Source organism: Kogia breviceps, chromosome X (assembly GCF_026419965.1).
Source record: "Kogia breviceps isolate mKogBre1 chromosome X, mKogBre1 haplotype 1, whole genome shotgun sequence".
In the NCBI taxonomy this organism is placed as follows: domain Eukaryota; kingdom Metazoa; phylum Chordata; class Mammalia; order Artiodactyla; family Physeteridae; genus Kogia; species Kogia breviceps.
Genome location: NC_081330.1, coordinates 122320416 through 122341284, shown reverse-complemented (window position 1 = coordinate 122341284; position 20869 = coordinate 122320416). Strand labels below are relative to the sequence as shown.

Here is a 20869-nt window from a genome sequence, read left to right as displayed (position 1 = left end):
GTTGATATGGTGTATCACATTGATTGATTTGCGTATATTGAAGAATCCTTGCATTCCTGGGATAAACCCCACTTGATCATGGTGTATGATCCTTTTAATGTGCTGTTGGATTCTGTTTGCTAATATTTTGTTGAGGATTTTTGCATCTATGTTCATCAGTGATATTGGCCTGTAGTTTTCTTTCTTTGTGACGTCTTTGTCTGGTTTTGGTATCAGGGTGATGTTGGCCTCATAGAATGAGTTTGGGAGTGTTCCTCCCTCTGCTATCTGTTGGAAGAGTTTGAGAAGGATAGGTGTTAGCTCTTCTCTAAATGTTTGATAGAATTCGCCTGTGAAGCCATCTGGTCCTGGACTTTTGTTTGCTGGAAGATTTTTAATCACAGTTTCAATTTCAGTGCTTGTGATTGGTCTGTTCATATTTTCTATTTCTTCCTGGTTCAGTCTCGGCAGGTTGTGCATTTCTAAGAATTTGTCCATTTCTTCCAGGTTGTCCATTTTATTGGCATACAGTTGCTTGTAGTAATCTCTAATAATCTTTTGTATTTCTGCAGTGTCAGTTGTTATATCTCCTTTTTCATTTCTAATTCTATTGATTTGAGCTTTCTCCCTTTTATTCTTGATGAGTCTGGCTAATGGTTTATCAATTTTATTTATCTTCTCAAAGAACCAGCTTTTAGTTTTATTGATCTTTGCTATTGTTTCCTTCACTTCTTTTTCATTTATTTCTGATCTGATCTTTATGATTTCTTTCCTTCTGCTAAACTTGGGGGTTTTTTGTTCTTCTTTCTCTAATTGCTTTAAGTGCAAAGTTAGGTTGTTTATTCGAGATGTTTCCTGTTTCTTAAGGTATGATTGTATTGCTATAAACTTGCCTCTTAGAACTGCTTTTGCTGTATCCCATAGGTTTTGGGTCGTTGTGTCTCCATTGTCATTTGTTTCTAAGTATTTTTTGATTTCCTCTTTGATTTCTTCAGTGATCACTTCGTTATTAAGTAGTGTATTGTTTAGCCTCCATGTGTTTGTATTTTTTACAGATCTTTTCCTATAATTGATATTTAGTCTCATAGCGTTGTGGTCGGAAAAGATACTTGATACGATTTCAATTTTCTTAAATTTGCCAAGGCTAGATTTGTGACCCAATATATGATCAATCCTGGAGAATGTTCCATGAGCACTTGAGAAAAATGTGTATTCTGTTGTTTTTGGATGGAATGTCCTATAAATATCAATTAAGTCCATCTTGTGTAATGTATCATTTAAAGCTTGTGTTTCCTTATTTATTTTCATTTTGGATGATCTGTCCATTGGTGAAAGTGGGGTGTTAAAGTCCCCCATTATAATTGTGTTGCTGTCTATTTCCCCTTTTAAGGCTGTTAGTATTTGCCTTATGTATTGAGGTGCTCCTATGTTGGGTACATAAATATTTACAATTGTTACATCTTCTTCATGGATCGATCCCTTGATCATTATGTAGTGTCCTTCTTTGTCTCTTGTAATAGTCTTTATTTTAAAGTCTATTTTGTCTGATATGAGAATTGCTACTCCAGCTTTCTTCTGATTTCCATTTGCATGGAATATCTTTTTCCATCCCCTTACTTTCAGTCTGTATGTGTCCCTAGGTCTGAAGTGGGTCTCTTGTAGACAGCATATATATGGGTCTTGTTTTTGTATCCATTCAGCCAGTCTGTGTCTTTTGGTGGGAGCATTTAATCCATTTACATTTAAGGTAATTATCGATATGTATGTTCCTATTACCATTTACTTGTTTCGGGTTGTTCTTGTAGGTCTTTTCCTTCTCTTGTGTTTCTTGCCTAGAGAAGTTCCTTTAGGATTTGTTGTAGAGCTGGTTTGGTGGTGCTGAACTCTCTCAGTTTTTGCTTGTCTGTAAAGGTTTTAATTTCTCCATCAAATCTGAATGAGATCCTTGCTGGGTAGAGTAATCTTGGTTGTAGGTTTTTTTCCTTCATCACTTTAAATATGTCCTGCCACTCCCTTCTGGCTTGTAGAGTTTCTGCTGAAAGATCAGATGTTAATCTTATGGGGATTCCCTTGTGTGTTATTTGTTGTTTTTCCCTTGCTGCTTTTAATATGTTTTCTTTGTATTTAATTTTTGACAGTTTGATTATTATGTGTCGTGGCGTGTTTCTCTTTGGGTTTATCCTGTATGGAACTCTCTGTGCTTCCTGGACTTGATTGACTATTTCCTTTCCTATATTAGGGAAGTTTTCAACTATAATCTCTTCAAATATTTTCTCAGTCCCTTTCTTTTTCTCTTCTTCTTCTGGGACCCCTATAATTCGAATGTTGGTGCGTTTAATGTTGTCCCAGAGGTCTCTGAGACTGTCCTCAGTTCTTTTCATTCTTTTTTCTTTCTTCTGCTCTGCAGTAGTTATTTCCACTATTTTATCTTCCAGGTCACTTATCCGTCCTTCTGCCTCAGTTATTCTGCTATTGATCCCATCTAGAGTATTTTTAATTTCATTTATTGTGTTGCTCATCGTTGCTTGCTTCCTCTTAATTTCTTCTAGGTCCCTGTTAACTGTTTCTTGCAAATTGTCTATTCTATTTCCAAGATTTTGCATCATCTTCACCATCATTATTCTAAATTCTCTTTCAGGTAGATTGGCTATTACCTCTTCATCTGTTAGGTCTGGTGTGTTTTTATCTTGCTCCTTCATCTGTTGTGTGTTTTTCTGTCTTCTCATTTCGCTTATCTTACTGTGTTTGAGGTCTCCTTTTTGCACGCTGCAGGTTCGTAGTTCCTGTTGTTTTTGGTGGCTGTCCCCAGTGGCTAAGGTTGGTTCAGTGGGTTGAGTAGATTCCCTGGTTGGGGGGACTAGTGCCTCTGTTCTGGTGGATGAGGCTGGATCTTGTCCTTCTGGTGGGCAGGTCCTCGTCTGGTGGTGTGTTTGGGGATGTTGGTAACCTTATTATGATTTTAGGCAGTCTCTCTGCTAATGGATGGGGCTGTAGACCTGTCTTGCTCTTTGTTGGGGATAGGGTGTCCAGCACTGTTCTTTGCTGGTCCTTGAGTGAAGCTGGGTCTTGGTGTTGAGATGGAGGTCTCTGGGAGATTTTCGCGGTCTGATATTACGTGGAGCTCGGAGGTCTCTTGTGGACTAGTGTCTTGAGGTTGGTTCTCCCACCTCAGGGACACCGCCCTGGTGCCTGGCTGGGGCGCCAAGAACCTTTAATCCACACGGCTCAAAATAAAAGGTAGAATAAATAGAGAGGAAAGAAAAGGAAGGAAGGAGGGAGGGAGGGAAGGAAGGAAGAAAGGAAGGAAGAAATGAAGGAAGGAAGCAAGAAAGCAAGGACGGAAGGTGCAGAGGAAGGAAGAGAGGAAGGGAGGAAAGAAGGGGGAAGGAAGGAAGAAAGGAGGGAAGGAGGGAAGAAAGGAAGAAAGAAAGGGAGAAGACAGAGTAGTATAAAGTATAGTTATTAAAATAAAAAATAATTATTAAGAAGAAAAATTTCCTTTTAAAAAACAAAAACAAACAAACAAACAAAAAGAAAAACCACTAAAATGGGTCGGTCTAACCCTAGGACAAATGGTGCAAGCAAAGCTATACAGACAAAATCTCACACAGCAGCACACACATACACACCCACAAAAAGAAAAAAAAGGGGAAAATAATAGTATATCTTGCTCCCAAAGTCCACCTCCTCAACTTGGGATGATTCGTTGTCTATTCAGGTTTTCAACAGATGCAGGGCACTTCAAGTTGATTGTGGAGCTTTAATCCGCCGCTTCTGAGTCTGCTGGGAGAGACCTCCCCCTCTCCTCTCTGTTCGCACAGCTCCTGGGGTTCAGCTTTGGACTTGGTCCCGCCTCTGCGTGTAGGTTGTCCGAGGGCGACTGCCCTTCGCTCAGACAGAACGATGTTAAAGGAGCAGTTGATTCGGGGGCTCCAGCTCACTCAGGCTGGGGGGAGGGAGTGGCACGGGGGCGGGGCGAGTCCGCGACGTCAGAGGCCGACGTGACGTTGCACAGGCCCAAGGAGCGCCGTGCGTTCTCCCGGGGAAGCTGTCCCTGGATCCCGGGACCCCAGCAGTGGCGGACTGCACGGGCTCCCGGGAGGGCCGGTGTGGAGAGTGACCTGTGCTCACACACAGGCCTCTTGGTGGTGGCAGCAGCAACCTTAGCGTCCGACACCCGTCTCTACTGTCCGTGCCAACAGCCGCGGCTCGCGCCCGTTTCTGGAGCTCCTCTACGCGGTGCTCTTAATCCCCTCACCTCACACCCGAGGAAGCAAAGAGGCAAGAAAAAGTCTCTTGTCTCTTCGGCAGCTCCGCGCCCGGTTCTAGGGCTCCTTTAAGCGGCGCACTTAATCCCCTCTCCTCGTGCCCAGGCAGCAAAGAGGGAGGAAAAGGTCTCTTGCCTTCGGCAGCTCCAGACTTCTCCCGAACTCCCTCCCGGCCAGCCGTGGCGCACTAACCCCCTTCAAGCTGTCTTCACTCTGCCAACTCCAGCCCTTTCCCCGGGATCCGACTGAAGCCCGAGCCTCAGCTCCCGGCCCCGCCCGCCCCGGCGGGCGAGCAGACAAGCCTCTCGGGCTGGTGAGCGCTGGTCGGCACCGATCCTCTGCGGGAATCTCTCCGCTTTGCCCTCCGCACCCCTGTGGCTGAGCTGTCCTCCGCGGCTCCGGAGCTTCCCCCTCCGGCGCCCGCAGTCTCCGCCCGCGAAGGGGCCTCTAGTGTGTGGGAGTCTTTCCTCCTTCTCGGCTCCCTCCCACTGGCGTAGGTCCCGTCCCTATTCTTTTGTCCCTGTTTATTCTTTTTTCTTTTGCCCTACCCAGATATGTGGGGAGTTTCTTGCCTTTTTGGAGGTCCGAGGTCCTCTGCCAGCGTTCGGTGGGTGCTCTACAGGAGAAGCTCCACGTGTAGATGTATTTCTGATGTCTCTGTGAGGAGGAAGGAGATCTCCGCGTCTTACTCTTCCGCCATCTTTAAGCCGTCTATCGCAAATGGCAAATTTTCATTCTTTTTTCCGGCTGAGTACTATTCCATTGTATGTATATGTATATATGTGGATGTGTGTGTGTGTGTGTGTGTGTGTGTGTGTGTACACCACATCTTCTCTATCCATTCTTCTGTTGATGGACACTCAGGTGGCTTCCATGTCTTGGCTATTGTCAATAACACTGCTGTGTACGTTGGGGTGCAGGTATCTTTTTGAGTTAGGGTTTTTCTTTTTTTCTGATATATACCCAGGAATGGAACTGCGGGGTCATATGGTAGTTCTATGTTTAGTTTTTTGAGAAACCTCCATACTGTTTTCCACAGTGGCTGTACAATGTACGTCCCCACCAACGGCGTATGTGGGTTCCCTCTTCTCCTTCTATTTTTCCTTTTTTATTTTTTGGGAGGCAGTCTTCTCATTTTTTTTTTTTTTTTTTTTTTTTTTTTTTTTTTGCGGTATGCGGGCCTCTCACTGCTGTGGCCTCTGCCGTTGCGGAGCACAGGCTCCGGACGCGCAGGCCCAGCGGCCATGGCTCACGGGCTTAGTTGCTCCGCGGCATGTGGGATCTTCCCGGACCAGGGCACGAACCCGTGACCCCTGCATCGGCAGGCGGATTCTCAACCACTGCGCCACCAGGGAAGCCCTCATTTTTAGTTTTAAAAGGGTATTATAAATTGTTTTGGAAAGAATGCTTCCGTTGAAAGGCATAAGATAAAGGCAAATATATCTTGTCTAAAACTCGATAAAACAGGAGTAAAGTTCACGTAGGGCAGAATTTGCCCAGGCAGGGCCTGATTCTGTCCTTAGTGTGGGGAGCAGCACAGAAAGTTGCGTGCTGAGGGCAGGCCGGCTCCTCAAGAGAAGGGAACCCATGCCCAGTTTATCCTTCCAGCCCACCAATCAAATCAGTCATTTCACCTCTCAAGGGAAGAGTGGAGTAAGGGAGTAGAGAGAAACCAGGAGGGTTACCCTAATCACAAATGGAGATGGAAGGAAACATCTCAAATAGGCAAGATTCCTTCGGAAGAACAGATTCAAATGTAAAACTATGAAAAGGTGTACTAAGGCTTTGAAGAAAATAAACAAGGTGCTATGACAGACACCAACACTGCGATGAACCTATACATATGAAAGTTATTTTCAAAATGAGTGCTATGCACTTCTCCCCTTGCCCCGCAAGTTCATATGCTGAAGCCCTAACCCCAAATGTGAATGTATTCATACTTGGAGATAGGGCCTATAAGGAGATAATTACATTTAAAGGAGGTCATAATGGTGGAGCCCTGAAACAGAGGATTAGCGCCCTCATCCAAAAAGGCACCAGAGTGCTCACTCTCTCCCCTGACACTGCCCCTCAACAAAGTAGAGGTCATGTGAGCAGACAGAGATTTGGTGTTGCCTACAAGCTGAAAGAAGAGGCCTCAGAATGAAACCTACCTTGTCAGCATCTTAATCTTCAACTTCCCAGCCTCCAGAACTGTGAGAAATAAATTTCTGTTGTTTGAGCCACCCAGTCTGTGGTATTTTCTTATGGCAGCCAGAGCAGACCAATACAATGAGAAGGGAACTCTTTTCTTTCTATCTTACCTATCTATCTATCTATCTATCGATCGATCGATCAATCTACCTGCAAGAGAAATTTTATATATATATATATATATATATGGAAATGTAGAAAGCTTATGACATGTAACTACAAATTTTTATATTTATCTTCATAGTGCCTATTGAATGAAGAGCATTGTTAGAACATGATATAAACCATAAGCTGAGCTAGATTATAAAGGTTCTTCTTACTGTGAAATTAAAATGTGGGTCCCTTAAAAGTTAGATGTAGGGCTTCCCTGGTGGCACAGTGGTTGCGAGTCCGCCTGCCGATGCAGGGGACACGGGTTGGTGCCCTTGTCCGGGAAGATCCCACATGCCGCGGAGCGGCTGGGCCCGTGAGCCGTGGCCGCTGAGCCTGCGCATCCGGACCCTGTGCTCCACAACCGGAGAGGCCACAACTGTGAGAGGCCCGCGTACCGCAAAAAAAAAAAAAAAAAAAGTTAGATGTATACATTATTTTCAAGATTGAGTTTTGAATTAATGTCCTGTCTCAAATAATACTGCAAACAATCAATGTAGACTTTTCATTGCTTACTTACTCAGTTGCTTCTCTGTTGGGAACTTTTCTCATGGAGAAAGCCACCATCGCTTTGAAGAGATATTCTTCATTTGTATCCCAGGCATACTGAAAGAGAAGTAAAACCGAAGGTAAAGTGAAGAGGCATGGGGTACAAATTGGTCCATTGGGTTCTAACCGTGGCCACACTGGTCTTGTGTGTGTGTGTGTGTGTGTGTGTGTGTGTGTCTGTCTGTCTGTCTGTCTGTCTGCGCCTCTCTCTCATCTTCCTCATACAATAAAGACTGGAGACCATGATAAATCACGTCACCATAATGTTCAGGGTCGAGTTTCCTGGCTATTCTATCATTGTAAGTGTGGTGTGTTTCCCATTGCATTACCTTCTTCCAAATCTGCAGTATTAGTAGCCAGTCAACAAATTGGTCATTTGGACATCTCATCCTGGACATAAACAGTTGATTCCCTTCTTTCCTTTCACCTTTCCCTCATAAACTGACTCCCCTTCTCAGCTTCCTTCCCTTTATTAACACCGGTACCATTTTACTTTTTACGTTCTTCACTGAAAACTTGAGTGTATTATGGGCCGAAGTGTACCCCCTTACAAAGACATTCATATGTTAAAATCCTAACCCCCCAGGACCTCAGAAAGGAACCATATGTGGAGATAGCGTCTTTACAGAGGTGATGAGGTTACAATTAGATCGCTAGGGTGGGCCCTAATCCAATATGACGGGTGTCCTTGTCAGAACAGGAGATCTGTCATACAGAGGGAAGACGTGTAGACACGGGGAGAAGACAGCCATCTAGAAGCCAAGGTGGGAGGCCTGGAACACATCCCTCCCTCACGGCACTCAGAAGGAACCGACCCTGCTGACACCTTGATCTTGGACTTCCAGCCTCCAGAATGAGAGAAAACGCATTTCTGTTGTTGAAGCCACTCAACCTGTGGAACCGTGTCACAGCAGCCCTAGCAAACCGGAGTGGCTGACCCCACATTTTAGGTGGTGATCCAGCGCAACTGGAGAAAATCACAAAACAGGTTTGGTGGCTTAACTCTAAACTCATGATGACCTACTCCCCAATTGCCTGCGACCCCCTTAGGGTTCTCCACCAGTTCTCTCTCTCTCACGGTTCACAAGGACTATTTCAAAGCTCCTTCAGGCCGCCCCAAACCTCAGGGCTTCCCTCAAACCTCACTCTCACTAGGCGCTCTTGTTTGACAAGTTACTGATACACCTCGAGCCATCCACTTACACTCCCCCGCCCTCCTGACACCAAGAACAAAACTTCCTCCATAGGCACGTGTCTTATCCACATCCTCCCCCGAAGGGCCGCATGTGGTGTTGCTCCTCCGGTCAACGGCTGTTCTGTCCACCTCTGTTAGGAACGCTTCCATTCGGCCCTTCCCGGGATCTAAACAATACAGTCTCCCCGTCTCTTCTGTGCATTCGGTGCTGACTGGAGGCTGTCCATTGACTATGAACTATGCTCAAGTCTTTCCCATGAAAACAACCGCAAAACTAAATCACTTTATTCAGTCCTCCTTCTTCTACCCATTGCTGTCTCTCTCCTGCCCTTCACAGCCAAAATTCCCAAAGGAGTGCTCCATCCTTCTGTCTTTACATGGTCACTGCCCACTTACTCTTTCTTTGTCTGATATAAATTTATTTATTTTATTTATTTTGGGCAGCGTTGGGTCTTCAATGTTGGGCGTGGGCTTGTCTCTAGCTGCGGCGAGCAGGGGCTACTCTTCACAGCGGTGAGCGGGCCTCTCATTGCGGTGGCTTCTCTTGTTGCGGAGCACGGGCTCCAGGCACGCGGGCTCTAGAGCGCAGGCTCAGTAGTTGCGGTACACGGGCTTAGCTGTTCCACGGCATGTGGCATCTTCCCGGACCAGGGCTCAAACCCGTGTGCCCCGCATCGGCAGGCAGATTCTTAACCACTGCGCCACCAGGGAAGCCCCACTGCCCACTTATGCTTAACCTCCTCCACCATCTGCCTTCCAATCCCTCCACTCCACAGAGCAGCTCTCTCACGTTACCAATGACCTTCACGTTGCTCAACACAATGAGCAGTTGTCAGTCACGCCTCGCTTGGCCTCTCAACGGCATTGGATGCTCTTGAACAGTCCCTTCATCTGAAAGCACTCTCTCCCTTTCGTGATACGGCATCGGCCTGGTTTTCCTCCTGCCCCTCTGCCTCCTTTGCAGGTTCACCCTCCTCTACAAGGGCTTTAAGCCTTCGAGAATCGCTAAACTCAAGGCTAGCCCCTCTCCTCTTGCCACCCCACCCACCCCACCCCACCCCCCCGGCTTTCTCCCTCAGCACTGTCATGACCACCTCAGTGCGGGTGGCGCAGGAATGTATATCTCAAGCCAGCTCTGTCCTTGCCAGTTTGTCAATAATACCTCAAACTCAGTAAGTCCAAAATTAAAGCCATGGTTTGCTTGTTGGTTCTTGGTTCCCTGACTCATAAATGGGCCAGCATGCATCCAGTTGCATAATTAGGAACAAAAGCTTACCCTTGACCCCTCGTCCTCTCGTCCTTGTCACCCCATCCCCGGGGCTCTCAAATCCCTTCACTGCCCCCTCTCCCCACTAACACACCATACTCCAAATAGCCATCCTCTCCCCCCTGCACTCCTCCACTGCCTCCCGACGGGCTCCTCCTCTCTACGCCAGTCCCCTTGACTCTGTCTGCCACACCGTGGCCAAAGTGTCTTGTAAACACAAATTCTGTCATGACACCCCTTCCACGAAACTCCTCGTTGCTTTAAAGATTTTATCAAGGACTTCCCTGATGGTGCAGTGGCTAGCAGTCCGCCTGCCAACGCAGGGGACACGGGTTCGAGCCCTGGTCCAGGAGGACCCCACACGCCGTGGAGCAACTAAGCCCGTGTGCCACAACTACTGAGCCTGCGCTCTAGAGCCTGTGAGCCGCAGCTACTGAGCCCACGTGCCACAACGACTGAGCCTGCGTTCTAGAGACCGCGTGCCACAACTACGGAAGCCGGCGCGCCTAGAGCCCGTGCTCTGCAACAAGAGAAGCCACCGCGATGAGAAGCCCATGCGCAGCAACAAAGAGTAGCCCCCGCTCGATGCGACTAGAGAAAAGCCCGCGCACAGCAACGAAGACCCAACGCAGCCAAAAATAGATAGATAGTTAGATACAAGAACTTTTAAAAAAATCAAAGGTAATATCAAAACTCCTCACCACAGTCCACACACTGTGTGGCCTGACCCTCCTTCCTCTCGAAGCTCACCATGCGCCGTGCCCCTCCTCACTGCGCCGCTTCCAGGCACCTTGACCTTCCTTCCACCCTTCGCTCTCCGCAGGTTCTTCCCTGTAATACGCCTTTGCCTGTGCTGGTCCCTCCACCCTCTTTCCTTTCGTCCCCTGGTTCGCTTTGACTCACGCGTTAGACCTCACAGCAGATGCCGGGTACTAGACGGCCCCTCATGAGGCCAAAGCCCCTATGTACTTCTCCTCCCTGTCATGCCTGTCGAGATTACACACTTGCATTTGGTTCATTTATATGCAACCAATTCCACTACGATGATAAGCTCCCCGAGGGCAAGGACAAGCCTGGTTTTAGCTGCACTGCACCCCCGGCATCCAGCACGGTGCCTGCCCTCAGAGGATCCTGGGACAAGCAACCCTACGCACTGGCAGAGATGGTGGATTCTGCACTCAGACCGCCTGGGTTCAAACCTGACCCCTGCGCCTTGCTGACTTGAGATCTTGAGTAGGCCACGCAATGTCTTTGCGCCTCAGTTTTCTCATCCACCGAATGAGAATGGGAATACCCATGCCACCTTCCTCCAAGGGTTGCTGTCAGGGCTAAATGAGCTGATGTGAGCAAAGTGATTAGAAGGGTCCCAGCCAGAAAGTAAACTAAGTTCTCAAGGAACGCTGGCTGTTAGAATGATTATTACTCACTGAGCGAACAAAACGGTGGACTGCCCTGCAAACTGAAAACTTCCAAGTGTCTTTAGCACTCTTTTATCATCTCTAGCCTGAGGCGACTTACTGTCACCTTCTATTGGGGGGGTGGGGAACTGTCACAGACCATATGCCGGGAAAACCGAAACCAGAATGACACAGCTCCCTCTCATTAATCCCACAGTCTTTACTGTTCCTATAGCTACCGGAGCCCCATGAGTAATTTTTTAACTTCAATTTCATAAGCATATATTTCATGTTATTACTCTGATATCTGAGAGGAACTGAAGGAACCTCGCCTGAGAACTGGAACATTTTGTGCTACGAAAGATCTCATGCGGGGGGGTGGGGGGGGACACGCCCTCCTTTCCACGATGAGAAAAGTCACCGACAAAGTTCAAATGACCACAAGGGTGAGAAGCAGAGCCCCACGCATACCGGAGAGCCTGACTCAGGCCCCTTTGCTCCTCTCTGCTAGGCTGCAAAGTGCAGGCTTGCAAAGTTGTTTTCGCGAGTACAGGACTTCACTTCTTTTCCAGCATACACTGCAGATTAAATACTTCAGGCAAAATCACTTTATTCACAATTTCGATTTTACTGCAATCCTTTTGCTTTAAGAAAATATCAGATTTGAGGTCTTTAGACGCCCATCTGTACAAGTTTAAGATAACTATGCAGAGAAAGCAGTGTTAACAGCAAACAAAAATTTAAAAGAACATAACAAGTTTCTTCACTTACTGCTTTATCTCCCAGAGCTGTTCTGAGACTAAGTCTCACTTTAAAAGCATTTTCTGCATCTGCCAGAGAGAAAAAACAGAGAGAGCGCACTATATGATGATAAAATCTGCCAAAATGGAACCTGATAAATCCTAATATTTAATGCAACTCGAATCAACAGAATTGCAAGTAAACTGCCCCGGATACTCCTGAAAGTTGAACTGCAATCATCTTAAATGGTGGCAATTTTTATTTCAAACTCATAAAACATCCACAGGCTCAACTTTCGAGCCATGACACGACGGCAGATTTAGAAAAATAAAGAAGTCTTTCAGGCAGAGACTTGTCAATCATTTAGAAAACTGTTCATCTATTTTGAAGTTTCAAGGCTTACGTACCTGGCTGACAGAGTTCGGCGTGAATAGCAGTCACTAGAAAAAAGAGCAGCCACAACATTCTTTCAAAGTGGAAAACACAAGGCAAACGGAGGGGAAAAAAAATCCACCCTTCACTTAAAGCTGCCTTAGCCATTCGGTGACCCGGATTAGAATATCAGACAAACAAGCAAGCCACCACCTAAAAGGTTTAATGATTAACCCCCATCATCCGGGCTAATACTTTGAGAGAAGCAGCCCATCTCCTGTCAGTTATTTACGTTGGAAAACAGATTAGCTGTCCTTTCCAAATTCTACCTCCAAAGAATGTTTTCTCTGCTGGCCCCAAAGTTGGAACCCTCCCCGCCACCTTTCTTCTGTTGTTGTCTGGTTAAATGCACGGTGGAAAGAATTAGTCCTTTCTGGAGGTTCACCTAGGCATGGACTTCCCATCTTTTCAGGGCTGAAATATCTCTGGCATATAGATAGACTACCTTAATTTAGGAAACAAACACCACTCCTTTCTATCTCTGGTGAACAAAGGACACCCTTCCGAGACTGGCCTCATTAGACGCTCACCTCCGCAGGTCAACATTCGGGAGAGATTCCAATTCAAAGAGAATGGTTTTGCTCAGCGCTAAGCTCTGGTAGTTGTGTAAAATCAAAAAAAGTTAATGATGTACAGCAGTGCTATCCAATGGAACGTTCTGTGGTGATGGGAATGTTCTATATCTGCACTATACAATATGTACACGATACGGACGCCACTAGGCATAGGTGGCTGTTGAGCACTTGAAATGGGGCTAGTGCTGCTGAGAAAATGAATCTGTATTAAGTTAATTTAAGTAGAAACATGCGGCTAAGCAAGTACATTGCTCAGCGCAGCTACACGACAGTAATTAGGAGCTACCTACCGACCATGAACTAGCTTTGCTGAATTATTTCTCTAGTCCTCAAAACAGCACCCCACAGTTGCTCTGGTATAATCATCTTACATACGAGCAGACCGAGGATCCAGTATTTAAGGCGTTGGTGGCAACAGGGAGTGGAACGGGGGTCACTTTACCAGCCTGGATGACTTACGCTGCACCCCTATCTCCGCCACGCTGAGCCCGACTGTGTCTCGGGGTCATCACTGATCAAAACTGAAATTGTAACGAAACCTCAGAGAGGCTCTGAGGACTACGGCAGTGAGTGGAGCGGAACCTTTCCCCTAGCGGGCATTCTACAGGTGCCAATCAAGCCCCCCAGCGGGTCAGTGTCAGGACTTTCCTCTCTACCACGCCGCCTCTGCACGTGTCCAGTCTCCAGATTCCACCTCGTTGCTCGAAAGCCATGAATGGAAAAATTAGATCGGGTGACCCCGCTGTTAAACAGAAAATCTGGATTTCTAAAGCAGCAGCAAGAAAAACAGCAACAGCTACACTTCTCATTTCCCCTTCCTGGCTAGGGTGATAGCTTATCATAGGTGACCCACTGCTGTTGGCTGACCCCACTTCAGGAGCTTTCCCTCGTCTCCTTCACCTTGCTTGCCAGGGCACAGAGTCGGGAAAAGTTGTACCAGGGAGAGAAGTGGCCAAAAGTTAGCCCAGCCATTCCAGAAATTTCACTATTCGATGAAACGGAAATTTCCTAGAAGGAAGGGCCCGCATACCTGACCCCTGAAAACAAAGTCAGACTACATGAAGTTATCTTAGGAAATGTTAGACTAGATAAAGGCATCCTGGGGGCGGGGAGGGAATAGACAGAGACCTTAACAGAGCTGATTACTTGCATCAAGGAACAAAGCCCTGTTCTCGAGATAGAAATCTGATTCGGCCTTAAAACTTCATAAAAAAGGATTTTGCTGTGATTTATGTCATAGAGTGTTCTGCCTATGTTTTCCTCTAAGAGTTTGATAGTTTCTGGCCTTACATTTAGGTCTTTAATCCATTTTGAGCTTATTTTTGTTTATGGTGTTAGGGAGTGTTCTAATCTCCTACTTTTAAATGTACCCGTCCAGTTTTCCCAGCACCACTTATTGAAGAGGCTGTCTTTTCTCCACTGTATATTCTTGCCTCCTTTAAGGCAACACTCTTGCACTCTTGGTGGGAATGTAAATTGATACAGCCACTATCGAGAACAGTATGGAGGTTCCTTAAAAAACTACAAATAGAACTACCATATGACCCAGCAATCCCACTACTGGGCATATACCCTGAGAAATCCATAATTCAAAAAGAGTCATGTACCACAATGTTCATTGCAGCTCTATTTACCATAGCCAGGACATGGAAGCAACCTAAGTGTCCATCAACAGATGAATAGATAAAGAAGATGTGGCACATATATACAATGGAATATTACTCAGCCATAAAAAGAAACGAAATTGAGCTATTTGTAGTGAGGTGGATGGACCTAGAGTCTGTCATACAGAGTGAAGTAAGTCAGAAAAAGAAAAACAAATACCGTATGCTAACACATATATATGGAATCTAAGAAAGAAAAAAGTCATGAAGAGTCTAGGGGTAGGATGGGAATAAAGGCACAGACCTACTAGAGCATGGACTTGAGGATATGGGGAGGGGGAAGGGTAAGCTGTGACGAAGTGAGAGAGTGGCATGGACATATATACACTACCAAATGTAAAATAGATAGCTAGTGGGAAGCAGCCGCATAGCACAGGGAGATCAGCTCAGTGCTCTGTGACCACCTAGAGGGGTGGGATAGGGATAGTGGGAGGTAGAAAGATGCAAGAGGGAAGAGATATGGGAACATATGTATATGTATAACTGATTCACTTTGTTATAAAGGAGAAACTAACACACCATTGTAAAGCAATTATACTCCAATAAAGATGTTAAAAAAAAAACTTCATAAAAGTATCAAATGTCTCTCTTTTGCTTTTACTTAGTCACTTATGTGAGGAGGATTGAAGACAGTAAAATGCTGAGTTTTTGTCGGTGTAAGCCACTCATTTGAAAAGAGAAGAAAAATCTCTTCTCTTCTGAATTATGATTTCCCAATGCTCATTGTATCATTTTTTTAAAGGTAGAACAAAGAGCAATACAGGTTCTCTATAGAAATAACAGAGGTGCATGCATGGATGTGAACATATGTAAAAATTCATCAAGCTTTACACCTAAGAAATGTGCACTTTCCTGTATGTGTATCACAATAAAATATTTTTTTAAATCTTACATGTTAAAAGTTAAAAAAAAAAAAGAAAAGAAGAAACAGAAAGTAACAGAAAAGCCAGAAGAGAAAAGTAGAAATCACCTGTAATTCCACCAGCATCAATGACCATTGTTAATGTTTTCTAAATATTTGGAATATATCTTTCTTTTTTGTTTTTTGTTTGTTTGTTTGTTTTTTGCGGTATGCAGGCCTCTCACTGTTGTGGCCTCTCCCGTTGCGGAGCACAGGCTCCGGACGCACAGGCTCAGCGGCCATGGCTCACGGGCCCAGCCGCTCCGCGGCATGTGGGATCTTCCCGGACCGGGGCACCAACCCGTGTCCCCTGCTTCGTCAGGCGGACTCGCAACCGCTGCGCCACCAGGGAAGCCCTGGAATATATCTTTCTGAGCCTTGGGTCTTCGTGTGTGTGTGTGTGTGTGTAAATACAGATAAATTTCTTCTTTAAAATAAAACTGGGAGTACAATGGTGGTTACCGGGAGCTGGGGGAATTAGGGAGATGTTGAAGGGTACAAAGTGGCAACTAGTAGATAAATAAGTTCTGGAGATCTAATGCACAGTATCGTGATTGCAGTCAACGATACTGCATTGTAAACTTCAGAGCTGCTAAGATATTAGATCTCAGTTGTTCTCACCACAAAAAAGAAATGATAATAATGTGACAAGACAGAGGTAATAGCTAATGCTACAGTGGTAATCATATTGTAATATAAAAATGTATCAACTCGGTATGTTGTACACCTTAAACTTACAAGTTATATGTCAACTATATCTCAAAAGAAACTGGGATTATACTATTTTTAAGCTTTGTCACTTCCTTTCTTGAATTTAACAGTTTATTTTGAATGTATTTCCACATCATTAAATATTCCTCTTTAATACAGTTTTTAATTATGGTTTAATATTGCATTCATTTTATGGATATATCAAATGCTTTTTTTTTACTATAATAAAAAATACTGTAATAAATACTCTGGAAGGTAACAATTTTTGGCTCATTTGTAAGAATATCTTTGGCATAAATTCTTAAAATTTAAATTTTGAGGTCAAACATTATGCAAAAATAAACTAATATTGTAAATCAACTATAATTCATCTTAAAAATATACAAACTATTATGTGTAAAATAGATAAGCAACAAAGATATATTGTACAGCACAGGAAATTATAGCCATTATCCTGTAATAACTCAATGGAGTATAATAATGAAATACTGAGAACTGTAATACTGTAAAAATACTGAGTCACTATACTGTACACTCGAAACTAATATAATCTTATAAATCAACTATACTTCAATTTTTTTAAAGTTATGCAAAAATGTAAGGTTTTGCTACATGTTAATTTCCTTTCAAAAGTGTATGTCAGTGTACATATTTTTTGCAGTATATACGTGTTCATTTTCCAGTATCCTGAACCAGACATTATGCTCCTCGAAATTCTTTTGGCAAAACACATGCTACAGCAGTATATAAATACTGCTTTGATTTGCAATTCTTTGTTTCATAGTAAAGCTGAACATTTTATATGTTGAATGGCCATTTGTATTTTTTTAAATAAATTGCTTATTTGATCCTTTGCCCTTTTTACTGCCAAAGTGTTCAATTTTCTCAATTTTCTTTTGGCATGAATGTGTGTGTGCACACATACACTGTCAGTTGTTAGTTTCCCTTTTCTTTTTTTTTTTTTTTTTTTTGCGGTACGCGGGCCTCTCACTGTTGTGGCCTCTCCTGCTGCGGAGCACAGGCTCCGGACGCGCAGGCCCAGCGGCCACGGCTCACGGGCCCGGCCACTCCGCGGCACATGGGATTCTCCCGGACCGGGGCACGAACCCGTGTCCCCTGCATCGGCAGGTGGACTCTCAACCATTGCGCCCCCAGGGAAGCCCTAGTTTCCCTTTTCAACTTGATATATGCCTATTCTCTTGCATTTTCCTGGAAAGCAGTTCTATATTTCATGTCATCTAAACATGATTTAAAATTTTTCTCTTACTTTTCAACAGTAATACCTAGCTGTTGATCCTGTTTTGTCACAGAGATAAAAGTATCCTTTTATTGATAGTTTACTGAAAATTCCTTCTAACAATAATTGCTGTTGGACTTCCCTGGTGGCACAGTGGTTAAGAATCTGCCTGCCAATGCAGGGGACACAGATTCGGGCCCTGGTCCAGCAAGACTCCACATGCCGCGGAGCAACTAAGCCTGTGCGCCATGCCTACGCTCTAGAGCCAGCAAGCCACAACTACTGAGCTGCGTGCCACAGCTACTGAAGCCTGTGCACCACAACTATTGAGCATGTGCTCTAGAGCCCGCGAGCCACAACTACTAAGTCCACATGCCACAACTACTGAGCCCATACGCCTAGAGCCCGAGCTCCACAACAAAAGAAGCCACCGCAGTGAGAAGCCAACGCACCGCAACGAAGAGTAGCCCCTGCTCACCGCAACTAGAGAAAGCCTGCACGTGGCAACGAAGACCCAACACAGCCAAAAATAAATAAATTTATTTAATAAAATAATAGTAATAATAATTTCTGTTGAATTTTAACAACTGCCTTTTCAGCATCTATTAGTATAATCATTGGCTTTTTATTTACCACTTGGTGCCTTAAAGTAGTAAATTTCTTTACATTAATACAATGTAAACTCAACTGGATAAACTCAGTTGATTATATTTAACATGCTACTGGACTTATTTTGCTACTTTTCCCCTTGGATATTTTTTTTCTTTTCATCTACACAGTTTTTATTTTTATTCAACTGTAAGCAAATAGCAGAATTAACACAACATGCAGCAACTGCAGACCGGCTTTTCTTACACCGAAGAGCGATCAATTTAACAGGCACAGACTTTCGGATTTCTGATGACCTCTCACTCAGCCCTGCAGCTCATCTAGATGGCCAAGCTTTAACAGCAACTCTCTCCCTATTGCTTTTTTCAGTATGGCTCTTTAAGGGAGCCAGAGCGGGACACTGACGCCCAATAAGCAGCCTGAGGTGTACCACACTGGGGGGCTAGCAGACGTGCCGGCCCCTGGTTGTCTTCGTGAGAGACAGGGCCGTGAAAACACATGCCAGAAGATGCCGCCACACACGATCCTGGGCTCGGGCTCACAAAGGCAGAGGCAATCAACCGTTTCTTTTTTTCAGCCTCCCTTAAAGATTCTCTGATGCTCTGTTCTAATACTGCAGACCTGGTCTTTCTACCAGAATTTTTTTCTTCTTTAACGTCTGGGTCGTTATTCTTATATTAACATTTTGATGAGCCCATCCTAGTACTAAAATATCCCCCACCAAAACGGAGTTCAAGTCTGATCAAAACGTAACCCCCTAGAATTACAGAGGCCAGGCAGCAGGAAAAGTCACCCTAAACCTAACTCTGACCGCTCAGGGCTCGGGCAGGGGGAAGGGGAGAAATCTACAGGCGTCACTGCACTGAAACACTGCTGCGGAACTCGGGGAGCGTGTCCATCTCCTGCCTTTCCTCTGCTTCCCAGACAGCTGCTCGTAGAGCTTGGGCACAGTCACCCCATTCGGCCTGGTAACACGCGCCGGCCCCCCGGAGCCCCGAGCTCGTACTTTCAGCGGAAATTCGCCACCTTGAATTTGCCACGGTGGTCTCCAGATCGCTTGCTGAGAACGGGCTCATCACACTTCGGTGGCCTGTCCTGCTCGTAAACCAGCCAGGCGTAGCGGTGAAGGCCCGTGCCCTTGGGAGGCCCAGAGCCCACATAATCGGAGAGCGCCGTGCCACTGCTGATGTCGTTGCCCTTCATGTAGACCACCAGGAAATGGTGCCATTCCCTGTATTTGGGGTTCTTCCTGCTGGGAGCATCCGGGTCTGTCAAGACCAAGGTATACGGTTTACCTGGATCAAGGCCATCCCATGCAATGCTGGGGGGCCGGTTCTTCACCTGCAGCGGGTGCTGCGGCCTCTCTTCCACTTCCTGCAGGCTCAAAGGCCCGGACCACTAGCTGAGTGAGGTCCACAGGCATCGCGAAGCCGAGACGGGCGAACAGCAGGGAAAGCTGTGGGAGGACTCGTGCACGGTAGCAGCCCAGACTCCCAGCCGTCTGCCAACTACCGAGGCAACTCAGGCCCCATGGACGGATGGACAGACGGACGGACAGCGAGTACATGCTCCAGAGCCACCACCCCACCCTTCCCTTGGATTTTTAGACTTATTTTCATAAGAAGAATAGCATGTGAGTTCCTTTTCAGGTGCTAATTCTTGAAGTCTTTTTTGTCATTATACTGCCACCTTGAAAATCACAGAAATATTTCCAACATTTTCTATGTATAGAAATATTTTAAAAGCATAAGAAATTAAAATGTTACAGGTAAATAATCTGGACCATACACACATATTTGGGGCAAGGAGTTCTCAGAAAACTTTCCATTTTTTCCATTGTTAGTTATTTCAGATCTCATACTTTTTTCTGAATCAATTTAGGTTCCTTAAAATTTCTAAGAAAATCATTTCATTCATTCAGATTTTCCAGTAACTCTTGAGCTTTATAGAAAATTTCCCATAAAAGATCAATATTTATTGCTCTGCTCCCTACGTATTTGATAAAGAATACATTAATTTTTTTCTCATTTTCCATTAAGACTTGCCAGAAGTTTTGCTATTTTTTTCAAAGAACATGTTCTTGGATTAATTTTTGTTTCTATTCTTTCTGGTTTTTGATTTATCCATCTTATTTACATTTATTAAATCCTTCCTCTAGTTATACCTGTCTTGCTGTTCTTTTTATAACTCTTGAATTAACTAATAAGCTCATTTATTTGTATTCTTAGTTAACAATGAAAACATCTATGGCTCTGAATTTTACTCTGAGTACTGCTCTGGCCACATGACAGAGGAAGTGTAGGTGTAAAGTGGCCTCATTACGATTAGTTCTCAAAATAGTTATAATTATAGTTTTCATTTACTCTATAACCCAGTAATTACTTAGAAAAGTGTTTTCTAAATTTCTAAGTCCTTTTCAGATTTAACACTATAAGTATATGTGTATATGTTATATTTTAAATAGTATTTCTATTAATCTCAAATATTGGGCTGGCGAGAAAGTTCATTCGGGTTTTTCATAACATCATACCGATAAACCAGAATGAACTTTTTGGCCAACCCACTACATTAATTCATTTTTAACCTTGGATTTATAAGAGGTAGTCTTACAACTGATCCATTAGTATACAAAGATATTTCATTAATAACTTCAAACGAGCATCTAACAATATTCTTTTTAAAGGAATTGTGAATGAACATTGTGCTGAGTAAATTTCCTTTTTTAGAATAAAAGCATTATAGGTGACGTTTCATACTGCTTTAAAGCAGATATATCACAATATTAAAGAGCTATGAAATAGGGCTTCCCTGGTGGCGCAGTGGTTGAGAATCCGCCTGCCGATGCAGGAGACACGGGTTCGTGACCTGGTCTGGGAAGATCCCACATGCCGCGGAGCAACTAAGCCCGTGAGCCATGGCCGTTAGGCCTGCGCGTCTGGAGCCTGTGCTCCGCAACGGGAGAAGCCACAACAGTGAGAGGCCCACATACCGCAAAAAAAAA

The 20869-nt window shown here is 44.6% G+C and overlaps 1 long non-coding RNA gene and 1 pseudogene across 1 annotated transcript in view; both read right to left on the bottom strand.

Annotated features, from left to right (window-relative positions):
- The window catches only part of LOC136793470 (uncharacterized), a 49634-nt gene extending 37805 nt beyond the window's left edge, over positions 1–11829 (bottom strand). Inside the window, exons 1-2 of the long non-coding RNA XR_010838753.1 lie at positions 11770–11829; positions 7107–7196 (exon numbers count right to left, since the gene is read on the bottom strand). This is a non-coding gene — a long non-coding RNA (uncharacterized lncRNA). The remainder of the gene's footprint in view (positions 1–7106; positions 7197–11769) is intronic.
- A 6893-nt stretch (positions 11830–18722) lies between these two features.
- Positions 18723–19291, bottom strand: LOC131748228 (phosphatidylethanolamine-binding protein 1-like; annotated as a pseudogene).
- Between the last annotated feature and the right edge of the window lie 1578 nt (positions 19292–20869).